The following is a 5,157-nucleotide window of genomic DNA, read 5'->3' on the forward strand; positions in this document are numbered from 1 at the left end:
CGAGTCGATTGAGCCATGTCTGTCTGTCCGTCCGTCCGTCTGTCCGTCTGTCCGTCCCCTTCAGCGCCTAATGCTCAAAGACTATAAGAGCTAGAGCAACGATGTTTTGGATCCAGACTTCTGTGATATGTCACTGCTCCAAAATTATTTCAAAACTTCGCCCCGCCCACTTCCGCCCCCACAAAGGGCGAAAATCTGTGGCATCCACAATTTCGACGATACGAGAAAACTAAAAACGCAGAATCGTAGAAGATGACTATATGTTCTAGAGTGCAAAATCTGAACCAGATCGTATAATTATTACAGCCAGAATCACGAAAACAATTTCACTCTTTCTCGCTCTGTCTCACTCTAACACACAGGTTTCATAGTCGGTTTTGTTAATTGCCAAATATGAGTTCAAGGATCTCAGAACCCATAAGAGCTAGAGCAACCAAATTTGGTATCCACACTCCTGTGATATCGGACCTTGACCGTTTTGTGTCAAAATTTCGCCACACCCCCTTCCGCCACGGCAAAGGATGAAAATCTGAGGCAACCACAAATTTCAGAGACTATTAAGGCTAGAGTAACCAAATTTGGTACACACACTCCTTTAAGATGTCACTATAAAACGTTTATCTCAGAATTTCGCCTCACCCCCATCCGCCCCCACAAAGGACGAAAATCCGTTGCATCCAAAATATTGCAGATTCGAGAAAACTAAAAACGCAGAATCATAGAGAATGACTATATCTATCCGGTTGCTGAATCTGGATCAGATCAGATTATTTTTATAGCCAAAAGGAACAAATCAATTTGCAGTGGCTACGCAGCGCCCGACGTCACGCTCAGATTGATTTTCTGTCTCTCTCGCACGCATTCTTTGTCGTGTCGTTTAATATTAGCGGCGTCTGCCGGAGGAGAGCCATACTGACTTAGTATCGGGTATAACTGTAGAGTTGCGGTGTCCGCAGCAACTCACAACGTTCCCCCTCGTTATACCCGATACTCAAAATGAGTATTGGGGTATATTAGATTTGTGGTAAAAGTGGATGTGTGTAACGTCCAGAAGGAATCGTTTCCGACCCTATAAAGTATATATATTCTTGATCAGCATCAATAGCCGAGTCGATTGAGCCCTGTCTGTCTGTCCGTCCGTCCGTCTGTCCGTCTGTCCGTCCCCTTCAGCGCCTAATGCTCAAAGACTATAAGAGCTAGAGCAACGATGTTTTGGATCCAGACTTCTGTGATATGTCACTGCTCCAAAAATATTTCAAAACTTTGCCCCGCCCACTTCCGCCCCCGCAAAGGACGAAAATCTGAGGCAACCACAAATCTCAGAGACTATTAAGGCTAGAGTAACCAAATTTGGTAGCACACACTCCTTTAAGATGTCACTATAAAACGTATATCTCAGAATTTCGCCCCACCCCCATCCGCCCCCACAAAGGACGAAAATCTGTTGCATCCACAATATTGCAGATTTGAGAAAACTAAAAACGCAGAATCATAGATAATGACCATATCTATTAGATTGCTGAATCTGGATCAGATCAGATCATTTTTATAGCCAAAAGGAACAAATCAATTTGCAGTGGCTACGCAGCGCCCGACGTCACGCTCAGATTGATTTTCTGTCTCTCTCGCACGCACTCTTTGTCGTGTCGTTAAATATTAGCGGCGTCTGCCGGAGGAGAGCCATACTGACTTAGTATCGGGTATAACTGTAGAGTTGCGGTGTCCGCAGCAACTCACAACGTTCTCCCTCGTTTAGTTTATTTTGTTGAATTCTTTGCACACACGTCGCGGTCAATTTGGAAATTTAGCTGCAGCACATATGCATGTACATACATGTAGGTATAATAGATTTTGGTTATTGATCTATTCTCCACTGTGTCACTGTCACTTTTGTCTTCCACTTTTAATTAATACGTTTAACACGCACTCCTTTTTTTTCGTCGTCGTAAAATACAAGTTTGCAGTCACACAAGTTTTTCGGTCTCTTTATTTTAGAAAAAATATTCTAAATTTTCATGGCGCCCCCGGGTGGACGTGCAAATTAAACGTATTAATTGTGACACAGTGGAGAATAGATCAATAACCAAAATCTATTATACCTACATGTATGTACATGCATATGTGCTGCAGCTAAATTTCCAAATTGACCGCGACGTGTGTGCAAAGAATTCAACAAAATGAACTAAACGAGGGAGAACGTTGTGAGTTGCTGCGGACACCGCAACTCTACAGTTATACCCGATACTAAGTCAGTATGGCTCTCCTCCGGCAGACGCCGCTAATATTTAACGACACGACAAAGAGTGCGTGCGAGAGAGACAGAAAATCAATCTGAGCGTGACGTCGGGCGCTGCGTAGCCACTGCAAATTGATTTGTTCCTTTTGGCTATAAAAATGATCTGATCTGATCCAGATTCAGCAATCTAATAGATATGGTCATTATCTATGATTCTGCGTTTTTAGTTTTCTCAAATCTGCAATATTGTGGATGCAACAGATTTTCGTCCTTTGTGGGGGCGGATGGGGGTGGGGCGAAATTCTGAGATATACGTTTTATAGTGACATCTTAAAGGAGTGTGTGTACCAAATTTGGTTACTCTAGCCTTAATAGTCTCTGAGATTTGTGGTTGCCTCAGATTTTCGTCCTTTGCGGGGGCGGAAGTGGGCGGGGCAAAGTTTTGAAATATTTTTGGAGCAGTGACATATCACAGAAGTCTGGATCCAAAACATCGTTGCTCTAGCTCTTATAGTCTTTGAGCATTAGGCGCTGAAGGGGACGGACAGACGGACAGACGGACGGACGGGCAGACATACAGGGCTCAATCGACTCGGCTATTGATGCTGATCAAGAATATATATACTTTATAGGGTCGGAAACGATTCCTTCTGGACGTTACACACATCCACTTTTACCACAAATCTAATATACCCCAATACTCATTTTGAGTATCGGGTATAACGAGGGGGAACGTTGTGAGTTGCTGCGGACACCGCAACTCTACAGTTATACCCGATACTAAGTCAGTATGGCTCTCCTCCGGCAGACGCCGCTAATATTAAACGACACGACAAAGAATGCGTGCGAGAGAGACAGAAAATCAATCTGAGCGTGACGTCGGGCGCTGCGTAGCCACTGCAAATTGATTTGTTCCTTTTGGCTATAAAAATAATCTGATCTGATCCAGATTCAGCAACCGGATAGATATAGTCATTCTCTATGATTCTGCGTTTTTAGTTTTCTCGAATCTGCAATATTTTGGATGCAACAGATTTTCGTCCTTTGTGGGGGCGGATGGGGGTGAGGCGAAATTCTGAGATATACGTTTTATAGTGACATCTTAAAGGAGTGTGTGTACCAAATTTGGTTACTCTAGCCTTAATAGTCTCTGAGATTTGTGGTTGCCTCAGATTTTCATCCTTTGCCGTGGCGGAAGGGGGTGTGGCGAAATTTTGACACAAAACGGTCAAGGTCCGATATCACAGGAGTGTGGATACCAAATTTGGTTGCTCTAGCTCTTATGGGCTCTGAGATCCTTGAACTCATATTTGGCAATTAACAAAACCGACTATGAAACCTGTGTGTTAGAGTGAGACAGAGCGAGAAAGAGTGAAATTGTTTTCGTGATTCTGGCTGTAATAATTATACGATCTGGTTCAGATTTTGCACTCTAGAACATATAGTCATCTTCTACGATTCTGCGTTTTTAGTTTTCTCGTATCGTCGAAATTGTGGATGCCACAGATTTTCGCCCTTTGTGGGGGCGGAAGTGGGCGGGGCGAAGTTTTGAAATAATTTTGGAGCAGTGACATATCACAGAAATCTGGATCCAAAACATCGTTGCTCCAGCTCTTATAGTCTTTTAGCATTGGGCGCTGAAGGGGACGGACAGACGGACGGACGGACAGACGGACAGACAGACATGGCTCAATCGACTCGGCTATTGATGCTGATCAAGAATATATACATATACTTTATGGGGTCGGAAACGATGCCTTCTGGACGTTACACACATCCACTTTTACCACAAATCTAATACACTCCAATACTCATTTTGAGTATCGGGTATAACAATCTCCCGTCAAGGGTGGGAGTTTGGTGTGGGGGGCAGAACTTTGTGAGAGCTGGGTACCGAGCTGGATACCAAATTGGTTTTTGGAATTGTAGCGCCATTTGGCGTATAATAATTGTTATTAGGATCGTATTTTATGAAGTCTAGTGTAAGTTAGGCTAGGGCAAAGCAGGAGCGCAATATAATCTCGCTCTCTCGCTCTTGGTGAATTCGCCCCGCTTAGCAACCGTAGGTAAGATAGGCGCAGAAGAAATTGTTTGAATATATGAGGAGAAGTCGAGAAAAATCTATGAAAACGAACGCACGCACTCCTTTTTTTTCGTCGTCGTAAAATACAAGTTTGCAGTCACACAAGTTTTTCGGTCTCTTTATTTTAGAAAAAATATTCTAAATTTTCATGGCGCCCCCGGGTGGACGTGCAAATTAAACGTATTAATTAAAAGTGGAAGACAAAAGTGACAGTGACACAGTGGAGAATAGATCAATAACCAAAATCTATTATACCTACATGTATGTACATGCATATGTGCTGCAGCTAAATTTCCAAATTGACCGCGACGTGTGTGCAAAGAATTCAACAAAATAAACTAAACGAGGGAGAACGTTGTGAGTTGCTGCGGACACCGCAACTCTACAGTTATACCCGATACTAAGTCAGTATGGCTCTCCTCCGGCAGACGCCGCTAATATTTAACGACACGACAAAGAGTGCGTGCGAGAGAGACAGAAAATCAATCTGAGCGTGACGTCGGGCGCTGCGTAGCCACTGCAAATTGATTTGTACCTTTTGGCTATAAAAATGATCTGATCTGATCCAGATTCAGCAATCTGATAGATATGGTCATTATCTATGATTCTGCGTTTTTAGTTTTCTCAAATCTGCAATATTGTGGATGCAACAGATTTTCGTCCTTTGTGGGGGCGGATGGGAGTGGGGCGAAATTCTGAGATATACGTTTTATAGTGACATCTTAAAGGAGTGTGTGTACCAAATTTGGTTACTCTAGCCTTAATAGTCTCTGAGATTTGTGGTTGCCTCAGATTTTCGTCCTTTGCGGGGGCGGAAGTGGGCGGGGCAAAGTTTTGA

The sequence above is a fragment of the Drosophila persimilis genome, unplaced genomic scaffold (assembly GCF_003286085.1).
Source record: "Drosophila persimilis strain 14011-0111.01,24,50 unplaced genomic scaffold, DperRS2 tig00001568-arrow-arrow-pilon, whole genome shotgun sequence".
Lineage (NCBI taxonomy): Eukaryota > Metazoa > Arthropoda > Insecta > Diptera > Drosophilidae > Drosophila > Drosophila persimilis.